Source organism: Rhinoderma darwinii, chromosome 6 (assembly GCF_050947455.1).
Source record: "Rhinoderma darwinii isolate aRhiDar2 chromosome 6, aRhiDar2.hap1, whole genome shotgun sequence".
NCBI lineage: Eukaryota > Metazoa > Chordata > Amphibia > Anura > Rhinodermatidae > Rhinoderma > Rhinoderma darwinii.
Window position 1 is genome coordinate 63,381,101 of NC_134692.1, and position 13,422 is coordinate 63,394,522.

The window sequence follows — 13,422 nt, forward strand, 5'->3', positions numbered from 1 at the left end:
TCCACAAATTATATAAATTCCTTTTGGAAGTTCAAACTGTCGTTTGTTAATTAGGGCGCTAACAATGGATGTTAAAAGAGTAGTATTTAGATAAAGGCACCAAGAATCTGATTCTTTGTTAGTTACCCACTGATAATATGCAATAGGCCTACATACGGAAAAGTTTATGTTTTTTCTTGGATCAAGTGACATTGAATCTGCCCCATCTCCTGCCATACTTGCAACATTTTCTTCATTATCTTTGCTGACAGAGAAGGCCTTCATAGCCTCACAATCTCCCCTATGGCCAAGAGGAAATTTATCAGCATGGTGCCAACTGAAATTATGAATCTCCCGAATTATAGAGTAATCTATTTCCTGATCATTTAAACTTTTACTGGCAAAACTTATTTGTAGATTTTCTACAGGCAAACTTCCAGTTTGTATAAAGGTCATCTCTTTTGTTCCCCAGACACCATCTTGTTTTCTAAAATCAAACCAATTTCCCGGCTTGGATGTTAGGTTGGCTTGCCACCAGGGATACTTTATCCATCCAGCAATGGGTAATGCCATTAGGACTTTCCCATTGCGCTCCTCTATATCTAATGGTCTCATCTCCCAACAATCATTTTGGAATAGTTCTTGTTCTGAGACAGGAGTAGCAAAATATGGCATAGACCTTGCAGACATAGGAGAATGTGTGCATATCCAGCAATCGGTCAGATTATATGTTTGTGTAACTATACCGTGATACTTGATGAACTTATTATCCCACTCCTCCTCCTCCAGCTGCCGGTACCCTTTTGCAAAAGCATACATCATTATACTGATTAATAACACAGATACTGAGAAATACTTCCCCATTATGTTGTTAGATTTTATAAAACTTTTTGCAATGAGAAGCATGTATCCAGGTTGGTTTTTCCTCCAGTTTCACTGAAGTAGGGGTGATCAGTTGGAGCTGGAATGGACCTTCAAATCGTGGTTCCAGTGATTTGCGGACGTGCTTTCGAACCGTAACCCAATCTCCAGGTTTTAACTGATGTGCACCGGGTATAGAAGAGGGATCTGGAATGGAACTGAAAACATAATTATGAATCTGTTGCAAATTTTTCTGTAGAGCTCCTACATACTCTGTCATATTTGAGTACATTGACTGAAGCTGCTGAGGGAAATACAAGCCAGTTTTTGGAGCACTGCCAAATAAAATTTCATAAGGACTTAATTTATTTTTCATGGTTGGCGTCATACGGACAGAGTGTAAGGCAATGGGTAGACATTCAGTCCATGTCTTATTTGTTTCTGCCATTACTTTCTGAATTTTTAATTTTAATGTCCCATTTAACCTTTCGACCTTCCCACTGCTCTGTGGCCGGTATGGAGTATGGAACGATTGGGTAATATTGAAAGCTTGCATGATTTCTTTAAGGATTTCTGATGTAAAATGAGTACCTCTATCACTTTCAATGACTTCGGGGACCCCATATCTACATACTACTTCTGTAAGAATCTTTTTTGCCACAGTTTTTGCATTAGCTTTAGCAGAAGGCCAAGCTTCAGGCCATCCTGAAAACAAATCAATACACACTAGGACATATTCATAGACACCCACCTTAGGAAGCTGAATAAAGTCTATTTGTAGTCTCTGAAACGGGTATAATGGCTTAGGGGTGCATTTCTGTGGCACCTTCACAGTCTTACCAGCATTATGACAGGCACAAATGGCACAGCTCTGCACATATTTAGCAGATGCGTTGTTGAACCCTGAGGTCACCCAACCTTGAGCAACTTGACTTACCATTGCATCCTTGGACTGGTGTGTAGGGCCATGAGAGAGAGTACACAACATAGGGTGCAATACCCTTGGGAGACAGAGCTTAGAGCCTAGTTCCCACAGACCGCTCTCGTTCTCTACAGCCTTTTTCCTTTGCCAACTTTCTTTCTCCATTTTTGGAGCCTGTGCCTGTAACTTTTTTAGTAAGTCCAGGTCTATTCCCCCGTCTTTTTGCACTGGATCTGCCGTATAGGCAGTTACGGGGAGAGGAAGTCTGGCGGCAGCTTTAGCCGCAATGTCCGCTTTGCGGTTTCCCTCGGCTTCCTTTGTTCTTTCTTTGGTATGTGCCTGAACCTTAATGATAGCTACCTGCTTGGGTAGCTCCAGAGCTCGGAAAAGCTGAGCAACTAATCCTGCATTTTTAATAGGCTTACCCGTGGAACCAACAAAGTTTCTGCTGTGCCATATTGGTCCATAGTCATGAGCTATGCCAAATGCGTATCTGAAGTCTGTATACACATTTGCAGTTCTATTTTCAGCCATGATACACGCCTCAGTGAGTGCTGTTAGTTCAGCCTCTTGTGCAGACATGCCAGCCGGCAATGCTCCACACTTAACCTCCTTCTGTGAGTCTACTATGGCATATCCTGTGTATGGCCTCCCTTCATGGTAGTACCGGGAGCCGTCCACATAGAACTCAAAGTCTGCATCTGGAATAGGTGTTTCAGTAACATTTTCCAACACCTTAGTCTCAATTTTCATTAGTTCAAAACAGTCATGTTCCTGTGAAATATCTTGTTCTGCTCTTACTTCTGGAAGTAGAGTAGCTGGGTTTAATGTAATACATCTCTTAATTTTTAAGTTAGGAGGAGTTAACAATGCTACTTCATACTTAGTGAGCCTGGCCATTGACAGGTGCTTAGTTTTTACTTGTGACAATAACTCCTGAACTGAATGTGGGACTTGTATTACAAGAGTATGATCTAATACTATGTCAGTGACTTTTTCCTTTAACACAGCACAGGCTACTACAGCTCGAATACACGATGGAGTTCCCCGTGCCACTACATCTAATTGGGCTGAGTAATAGGCCAGAGGACGATGCTTTCCCCCATGGCTTTGAGTCAGAACTCCTTTAGCATGTCCGTCAGACTCGTGACAAAATAAGTTAAAGGGCAGATCGTAATTTGGAATTCCCAGGGCTGGGGCAGATATTATAGCTGACGTGAGAGCATCAAACCCTTTTTTTGCTTCTGGTGTGAGGCAAAAAGTTGATCCTTTGTTGCAAGCCGCTAGAACATCAAACAGTGGCTGCATCAAAGAAGAGGCAGATGGTATCCACTCTCTGCAGTAAGCTATAAGTCCCAAGAATGTTCTTAATTCCCTTACATTGGAGGGTTCTCGTGCCTGGGAAATAGCTTTTTTCCGTTCAGGGGTAATATGCTTAGTTTGCTAAGTGATACAGTGTCCTAGGAAAATGACCTTTGTTTTGGCTATCTGTAGTTTTTCTTTAGAAGCCTTACACCCTTCCCCTTCTAGAAATAGAAGGAGAGACAAAGTTTATTTTAAACAAACTTCCTTGTTTATCGTGCATAAAAGCAAATCATCCACATATTGCAGTAATTGTGTGTCTTTATTTTCAGGGTGCCAGGAAAGTAGTGTCAATGCCATTGCTTCTGAAAACTCTGAAGTGGAAGTGGCGCCACCTTGTGGCAATCGCGTCCAACAATATTGTTTCCCTTCATGAGTGAATGCAAACAGAAGCTGGCTCTCCTTATCAACTGGCGCTGAAAAGAAAGCGTTTGCTAAATCTATGACAATGAAATACTTTGAACTGGGGGGAATTTGATTTAGCAAAGTATGGGGGTTGGGTACAATAGGAGCGTCAATAATCATCAGTTTGTTAAGTTCTCTTAAGTCATGAACCATTCTGTATGCTTGTACCTTCCCTGCTTCTGGTTTTTTCTTTACTGGAAAAAGTGGCGTATTATAAGGGGATCGACATTCCCTTATAACGCTCATCTTTTGATATTCTTCCAGTTGAGTGGTAATAGCAGCTTTCTGCTCTCTGCTCAGGGGATACTGTCTAATTGTGATTGGTACAGTTCCTGTCTTCAACTTAATCTTGACAGGGGTTACATAGTTACATAGTTAGTACGGCTGAAAAAAGACACATGTCCATCAAGTTCAACCAAGGGAAGGGAAAAGGGAAGGAAAAATTTCTACACATAGGAGCTAATATTTTTTTGTTCTAGGAAATGATCTAACCCTTTTTTAAAGCCATCTACTGTCCCTGCTGTGACCAGCTCTTGCGGTAGACTATTCCATAGATTCACAGTTCTCACTGTAAAGAAGCCTTGTCGCCTCTGCAGCTTGAACCTTTTTTTCTCCAGACGGAGGGAGTGCCCCCTTGTTTTTTGAGGGGGTTTTACAAGGAACAGGATTTCACCATATTTTTTGTATGTGCCATTAATATATTTATATAAGTTAATCATGTCCCCCCTTAGTCGTCTTTTTTCAAGGCTAAATATGTTTAATTCTTTCAATCTTTCCTCATAACTTAAATTCTCCATGCCCCTAATTAGCTTCGTTGCTCTTCTTTGTATTTTTTCCAACTCCAGGGCATCCTTTCTATGAACTGGAGCCCAGAACTGAACTGCATATTCTAGATGAGGCCTCACTAATGCTTTGTAAAGTGGTAATATTACATCCCTGTCCCGCGAGTCCATGCCTCTTTTAATACACGACAATATCCTGCTGGCCTTTGAAGCAGCTGATTGACACTGCATGCTGTTATTGAGTTTATGATTTACAAGTACACCCAGATCCTTCTCAACAAGTGAATCCGCCAGTGTAGCTCCCCCTAGGACATATGATGCATGCAGGTTGTTGGTACCCAGGTGCATAACTTTACATTTATCTACATTAAACTTCATCTGCCAAGTGGACGCCCAAACACTTAGTTTGTTTAAATCTGCCTGTAATTCATGAACATCTTCCATAGACTGAACTATATTACATAGCTTGGTGTCATCTGCAAAAATAGAAATAGTGCTATTAATCCCTTCCTCTATATCATTAATAAATAAGTTGAATAATAGTGGTCCCAGCACTGAACCCTGGGGTACACCACTTATAACCGGTGACCATTCAGAGAAGGAATCATTGACCACAACTCTCTGGATACGGTCCTCGAGCCAATTCTCAATCCAATTACAAACTATATTTTCTAAACCTATAGTCCTTAATTTACTCATTAGGCGTCTATGGGGGACAGTGTCAAATGCCTTTGCAAAGTCCAAAAACACTAAATCCACAGCGGCCCCTCTGTCTAGACTTCTGCTCACCTCTTCATAAAAACAGATTAGGTTAGTTTGACAACTTCTGTCCTTAGTAAAACCGTGCTGGCTGTCACTTATAATGCTATTTATTGTCACATAATCCTGTATATAGTCCCTCAATAGCCCCTCAAACATTTTCCCCACGATGGATGTTAAGCTTACTGGTCTATAATTACCTGGGGAAGACCTAGAGCCCTTTTTGAAAATAGGCACCACATTTGCCCTGCGCCAGTCCCTTGGCACTATACCAGTCACTAGAGATTCTCTGAATATTATGAAAAGGGGGACAGAAATAACTGAACTAAGCTCTTTAAGAATCCTAGGGTGTAACCCATCTGGTCCCGGGGCCTTGTGCACATTTATTTAATTTAGCTTGGACCATATCTACATTCATCCAATTCAGTATATCAACTGATATATTAACAGCACTGGCAGCGGCTACATCAGCTGCTCTTTCTTCAGTTGTATATACAGAGCTAAAGAACCCATTTAGTAACTCTGCCTTCTCTTGATCCCCTGTGATCAACTCCCCATTACCATTATCTAGGGGTCCTACATGTTCAGACCTTGGCTTTTTAGCATTTATATACTTGAAGAATTTTTTGGGATTTGTTTTACTATCCTTGGCCACCTGCCTTTCATTTTGTATTTTTGCTAATTTTATTACATTTTTACAGATTTTATTAAGCTCTTTATATTTTACAAAGGCTACAGCTGTACCCTCAGATTTGTATTTTTTAAATGCCCTTTTTTTGTCATGTATTGCCCCTTTCACAGAAGGTGTAAGCCATGTGGGGTTTAATTTGAGTCGTTTATACTTGTTACCTATAGGAATAAATTTTGCACTATAATAACTCAAAGTAGATTTGAAAATCTCCCATTTATCATTTGTTCCATTATTTGACATTAGTTCTTCCCAGTCCATATCCTGAATTGCAGCCCTCATCCTGGGGAAATTGGCTTTCTTAAAATTAAATGTTTTTGCCCTCCCAGCCTGCGTTTGTTTTTTACAGTATAGGTAAAATGTAACTATATTATGATCACTGTTACCGAGGTTTTCACGAACATTGACATTCCCAACAAGCTCTGCATTATTAGAAATGACCAGATCCAACAGAGCTTCACCTCTAGTCGGGTCTTCCACAAACTGGCCCATAAAATTTTCCTGCAACAGGTTGAGGAAATGTCTCCCCTTTGCAGTTGAAGCCGAACCATGACACCAATTAATATCCCGGAAATTAAAATCTCCCATTATCACTACAGTACCCGCCTGTGCAGCCCGCTCCATCTGTTTATATAGCTGAACATCCATCTCCTCAGTTATATTGGGGGGTCTATAGATTATACCAAAAGTAATTTTTTCAGTGTTTACCTCCCTTTCTAGTTCCACCCACAAGGTTTCAACCTCCTCACAGTCTTCACCCACTATTGTCTCTTTCACACTCGCCTTCATATCATTTCTCACATACAGACATACACCACCACCTTTCCTATTTGTCCTGTCTTTCCGAAAAAGTGTAAAACCCTGTAGATTTACAGCCCAGTCATGTGAAGAGTCCAGCCATGTTTCAGCAACACCAACTATATCTATATTTTCTTCCAGTATCAAGGCCTCCAGCTCCCCCATTTTGCTTGCTAGACTTCTGGCATTTGTGAACATACACTTTAACTTGCCTGTCAGTTTTTCACTTTTATTATCAGAAATGTGATTTGACATTAATCGGGCCTTTTTATTTACACTGATGTTTTGTAACGAAAGGATCTCCTTATCTTGTTGTCTAGTCCTCTCCCCACATTCTGTTTCTCCCCCCACCAATATAGTCTGACCCCTCTCTAACCTGGCTACCCCTTTTTTTTCTACATTGACCTCCCTCCTCAGCCCTTAAGTAAGCCAACATCAGTTTTGTCTTTTACCCACAAAGAGGAAGGTACTTGAGATAACATTTGGTTTACCTCTTCGTCTCTTGTTTCTGGGTTTTCCTGATTTCCCCCACTATCCAGACACATTATCATGGTCAGAAATGTCTCTGGAAGTGGTCCAGTTACAGAAACTCCTTTTTTTCCAAACCGTATAGTTGCATTTACTGCTGACAAAATATCAGCTCCTAACAAATTGACTGGACAGCTGTCAGATACTAACAATTGTGCACATACCTCTGTAGTATCTGCAAGACGTATTTTTAGGGGCTTAGTTTGTTTCATAGTATACGGTTTCCCCCCCAAACCAGTCCCTGTTATTTCAGTATTTGTCAAAAACTGGGAAGGGATATCCTTAGTTTTAACAATTGTCCGGCTCGCCCCCGTGTCTACTAAAAAACGTATACGTTTCCCATGAGGTAGTGTCAATTTAACTGCAGTTTTTGGTCCTGGGTATGGTGGGACCATTACAACGGGAGCGCTTTGGGGGCTGCCTTCTTCCTAGTATGAATCATCTTGTGTCTGGATAGTATCAACCATTTGTACCTGCGTTTGGGGCGTTTGGGCTCGAACCTTTTGTTTGGAAGGACAATCCCTTTTCATATTTCCCTTACCTCCACACCCAAAACATAGTCCCTTTTTCCTGTATTCTTCAACATTTATTCTTCCAGTTCTCTGCTTAAATTCAATACCCCTAGCTTCAGGGAAAGTATTTGCATTAGGAGGTGCTGCTATTGATACCATAATCGGCACAACAGGTTGTTTTTGCACTTTCCTCAGTTTCCTTTTGTTATTCTGTTCCTCAATACTTCTGACTACCACCAATGACTGCTCTACAGGAGTAAACATACATTCTGGACGTATTTTCATTAATTCTGTTCTAAGGTCTTCTCTTAACCCATTAACAAAAAAAGTCCTCAGTATATGGGCATCCTTGCCAGAAGCAGTACGCACATCAAAATCCTGATCTTCAAATATTCTTGTACAACGTGCATAATATTTATCCACTGACTCTTCAGCCCCCTGAAAAGCCTCAGGCAAACCTGTAGATAACTCATTTGCAAGGGTTTTTGCTAATATCTGGAGTCTCTGAATAAACGTTTGACCAGATTTCTTAGTCTTTTGTTCCTCTGCTGCTGGTACATCTTCCACCCCATCCCCCTCTACCTTCTGTTCCTTGTTGACCAGTGGTGTGCCTGCAGATATGGTGCACAATGAAGCCAGATCACTCCAGGTGGCTTCATAGTTTTGACATATCCTTTCCACACCCTTAAAGAATCCCATCGGGTTCTTATACGGATCTGGTAACTCTCTTGCCATTATCAGCTGGTCACTCCTGCTCCATGGTTTATACCAAGTGGTAGTTTCTATTCTAGGGACGTCCACTGTTTCTCCAGGGCTTGAGGAAACCTGTGTTATAACTGGAAAAGCCTCTTGGTGCTGAGCAGTTGGAGGTTGCATCCTCCCTGTCTTACATTTTGAGCAATACGGTGAAGTGTCAGTCCTATGTGTGTTTCCACACTTACATACCCATGTATTGGATCTCAGTGCCCTTGTAGTACCCACCGTCTCTTCTCCCCTCTTTCCCCAGGTGCTTGCAAAGGCGAATTTGCAACGCGCCAGGTGTCCTGATCTTTGAAGAGGCGAAGTCGTATTTCTGATCTATTACCCCCTGCACTCGTCGGTGCCGGAGAAGTGAAACCTGTTTCTGAACTAGTCAATAGTCACTGAGATTCTCCTCCCAATCTAGCTTCTCTGCATTCTGGACAGAAATATACATCCGGTTTATTACAAAGCCCACAGGTGCCACACTCCCATCCAAACTCTGGGGTTGGGGATGTGGAACTAAAACTATCTTGGAGATTAGCTTTAGGCAAAGGGGGGTATGCTGCGGTTTGTAGTGATACCGGCGAAGGACTAGATAGACTAGTGTAATCTGGTGGTGAATTATGAGGATGGTAACGAACAATCAAATCAGATAGCTGGCGTGCTATTGGAGTGTAGGGAGAAAGATTTTCCACTAAACGAGGCGAGGAAGGAGAAGAGTTCTCCACTGAAGAAGGTGAGGAAAGGGAAGAAGGAATAAAAAGAATAATTTTATCAGAACTACTGTCATGCATCACTTGTGATTTAGCATCTGTATTATCAGAGGAAATAGTCTGCGGGGAGACAGTGTCTACACTGGAGGGTGAGGATAGAGTTAAAACACGAGCAGGCGTACAGGGTGAGGAATGAGGAGTATGTATGCTTGAACGCCTGACATTGGGCGATGAGGATCTACATGACTGCTGCTGCTCAGGAAATGAAACTTGCAGCTGTTTCCCTCCTCGTCGGGACTTTCTTGTCTCAACATCCTCATCCTCCTGATCTGCGTGATTATTAAGGGGATCGTGCCTTTCTGATGTTCTGATCCAGGCTGCCACCTGCGCCCCGTACTCATGCTTTTCTATCCATTTATCATTCTGTCTGCTAAATAGCCTCCACCTCTCAACATCCAGACAACCAGTCTTTGGCATCCCTGCCTTCTTGAGAATTGTAGTTGCATGTTTAATTGCCCAATCTCCATGTTCTAATTTCACTAAATGTTTCATGGTTATCTTAGGATTCCAACCAGGGCCCGGTTCTGATTTAGTGAAAGAAGTTTCCATAGCAACTGTCAAAGGTAGCGAGCCTTATCTTCAGTTCCTGCTATGTATATTCTCTTAACTCTACAGCTGTATATATATTTAATTATCCACAGCTGTTTCCTCTTGGGCAATCAGTTGCAACTCAATTCTCTGCTGAGCTCTTATTTTGCTGTACTCTTAATAAATGAGATAGAAACACACAAATAGTCCCAAAAACACTCCAACTACTACCGCAAAGTATTCCTCATACATTTATCCTAGTTCCAACAAGCCTTTTCTAGAGAGACAATCAATTTCCAAAGTTTTTACTCTAGCCAATAAGAAGAATCTATATTTTCCAAACTCACAAAATATATATCACTTATATCCTCTATGACTTTGACTACAAATGATCATTAGTGTGTTAAAGACAGACAAAACAGACTGACTCCTGACCCAATGCCCCCTTGCGGGTTGTACACCGGGAACTGCAAGAGTCCTGATACCACACACTTGGACAAATTAATGCCACTTCGGTAGACCCCTGGTATGAGTTGCTACTGCAATTCCCTCCGTCACCCTGTTCAGGGTTCAGGGCTTCAAATGAGCAGCGCGAGAGCAGAGTCTCTTCCCATCCAGGTTGGACTTAACCCACACTCACATTCACACGCCTTCTTTATAAACAGCAAGCAGTTAGTTATTTACGTTGCATGAAAACAGAAACAAAATATCAATAGTAGTTCAATATAGACAAATCAAATGATCTACCTGAGATCCCTGTTTCTTCCCTCGGACTGACTCCCGAGGCTTCTTCCCCCGGCAAAAAGGGAAAACAGCGAGACAAGTGCTCACTTACCCGGGTTTGATGTTTCCCTCTCCGCCGGTGGTGTGCTGCCTCTCCTTGTTCAGTCCTGGTGAAGATGTTTACACAGGATATCTCGCTGGGGCCTCCAAATGATGACGCAATTCCCAAAAGGTAGATCGACACCGATACGTCCGGAGACAAAAACAGAACAGACAAGTATCTGATAACTGTAGAGGTCTGAGCTAGTCCCGGCCCCCTATCGTTTATTTATACTTGTTCTATATTCATGCAATACCATAAGACAATAAGACAATAAATATCAGGTTAGACAGTATTTTGGCTAACATACAGTAACATAACAGTTGGAAACAGTCAGTCCTTCACCTTTAGTACAGTTCTAGAGAATTCTGCGGACAAACATGTTTTCTTCCCATACCTCTACTCCCCCTGACCTATGTATTAAATCCGTCAATTCTTGCAAAATGATAACCAACTCTTTCCTCCCTTCCTTTCCTAAAAACAACATCTGTTATAACAGTCTATTTTGATTAACTATTAGGATTACTTTAACATGGTGTAATACCACCATACTGTGACTAGATAACACAACCATACACTGACTGAATAATACCACCATACTGTGACTAGATAACACCGCCATACACTGACTGAATAATACCACCGTACTGTGACTAAATAATACCATCATGCACTCAATAAAACCACCATACTGTGACTAGATAACACCGCCATGCACTGACTGAATAATACCACCATACTGTGACTAGAAAACACCACCATACACTGAATAATACCACCATACTGTGACTAAATAATACCACCAAACACTGAATAATACAACCATACTGTGACTAGATAATACCATCAAACACGGACTAATACCACCATACACTGGTGGTATTATCTAGTCACAATATGGTGGTATTATTCAGTGTATGGTGGTATTATCTAATCACAGTATGGTGGTATTATTCAAACACTGAATAATACCACCATAGAATGACTAGATAACACTATGGGAAGAAAAAAGTTGTGCGCAACCTTGCGAACATTTCAAAATGTCTGATAGGGAAACATTGAAATTGATGCACATGTCGTCCTAATGCTAAAATTCTAGCCTAATAGCCAAGTCTCATACGCCCCCCCCCCCCACCACGAACACAAGCAAACTATAGCTAAACCCCGCTCTGCCACATATTTTGTTTAGGATGTATTCCCACATTGCGTTCATATTTTGATGCAATTTTCACAAAATTAAATAAAGCTGCAATATGGCTGCAACACGTGATTATACTCTTAGGATAGGAATATACGTAGCATAAACACTGCAGATTTTCCACAACAGATTTAATTGCGGAAAATCTGCAGCATAATACAGTAGCAGCAGATTGGATGAGATTTGAACAAGTCTCATATCTACACAGAAACTGTACATAAGTTGACCTGTGGTGCATCTTTTTTAATCTGCAGCATGTCAATTCATGCTGTGGAATTGCTGCTCTTGCATTGTTGTAGTTACCCATTGAATTCAATGGGAGGTAGAAATGCTGCGATTCCGCCGCGAAAATCTCAAATGAGAAAAAAAAAAAGCTTATTCTTACTCCTGGCCGTAGTCATAGCGATGCATATTCTCTTCTGAGCACAGCCTGGCCTCCTGGGATGACGATTCATCCCATGTGAGTGCTGCAGCCAATCAATGGCTGCAACGGTCACATGAACTACAGCGTCATCCCAGGAGGCCGAACTGTGCTCAAAAGAGAATATGCAGCGCTATGACTACGGCCGGGAGTATTAGCTTTTTTTATGCCGCCCGAAAAACTGCAAAATTTGGTGCGTTTTTTTTCAGGTGGAATTCCCTGCGGTTTCCAGGACGGATACTCTGTGTCGTTTTATGCAGTGCATCCGCCCTGTGTGTTCCTACCCCTATAATCAAGTTGCTCTCCCCAACAAAAATGATCTCTAAAGAATCCTTTCTCCCCCATACATAACATTTGCAGCCAAGTTCCACCTCCCCCACATATCATTTATAATAAGCTCCTACACAACAAAATAAACTGTACAGAAGTCCCCCTCACCCACAAAATAGATTTGTAAAGAATCCCCCCAAACTCCTATAGCATTTAGACAATGTCCCCTCCCCCACAAAATCGAGCTATAAAGAAACCCCACACACAAAGCCCCTATAAACAAGTCTCCCCCCCAAAATCAATCTATGCAAAAAGAAACAACATCCTGTTACACATCATTTGTAGCTCCCTCCTCTCTCACACAGCACATACATGAACATGGATTACACTAAAGCTGTGTAATGACAGGAAGGAGGTGATGGGAAAGTGAGCCCTAATCTACCCACCGCCCTGTCCCTGCCTACTTGCAACGACCCGCCCTAGGCGACGGGGTACAACTGGGCGGCGGTCCCTACGCTGTCTAAGTGCACGGGAGAACAAACAGGGAACACGCAAGGGAAGGGGCAGTAGCCACGGAACGCCACGAGGAAACGGAGCGGTGAATGGGAGTCAGGACCAGGAGGAAGTGAGTATACCAACGTGGGCACGGAGACAGAGGCAAGCCAGGGGCAAAGCAAGGCAGGTTAAGCGGAACTGCAGCAAGGCAGAAGCAGGCTGGAGCGAGCAGCAGTGAGGCCAGGAATCCAGAAGAATTACAAGCAATGAGGAAGAGAACAGGGCAGGTAATAAAGGACAGGGGGCGGAGCTAACTCCAACTGACCAGGCCGCGATAGGCTCTCCCACTCCTGAGCCTGCCACCCTGGTTGGTGGGAGACGATGTCAGTCGAACAGGTCTGGCCTCAGGTGTGGATTGATTAATCCCAGGAGTACACCTGGACGTAGTACCTGGCAGATTCCTAACAAGCTGCTGCTCTTACCAGACTCCGGAGCTCCGTGGAGGAGTCTTCATTGTGGCAGCAGCACAGGAGAGCTGCGGGAGACGCTGTGTCTATGTGACTGTGCAGTACAGGCT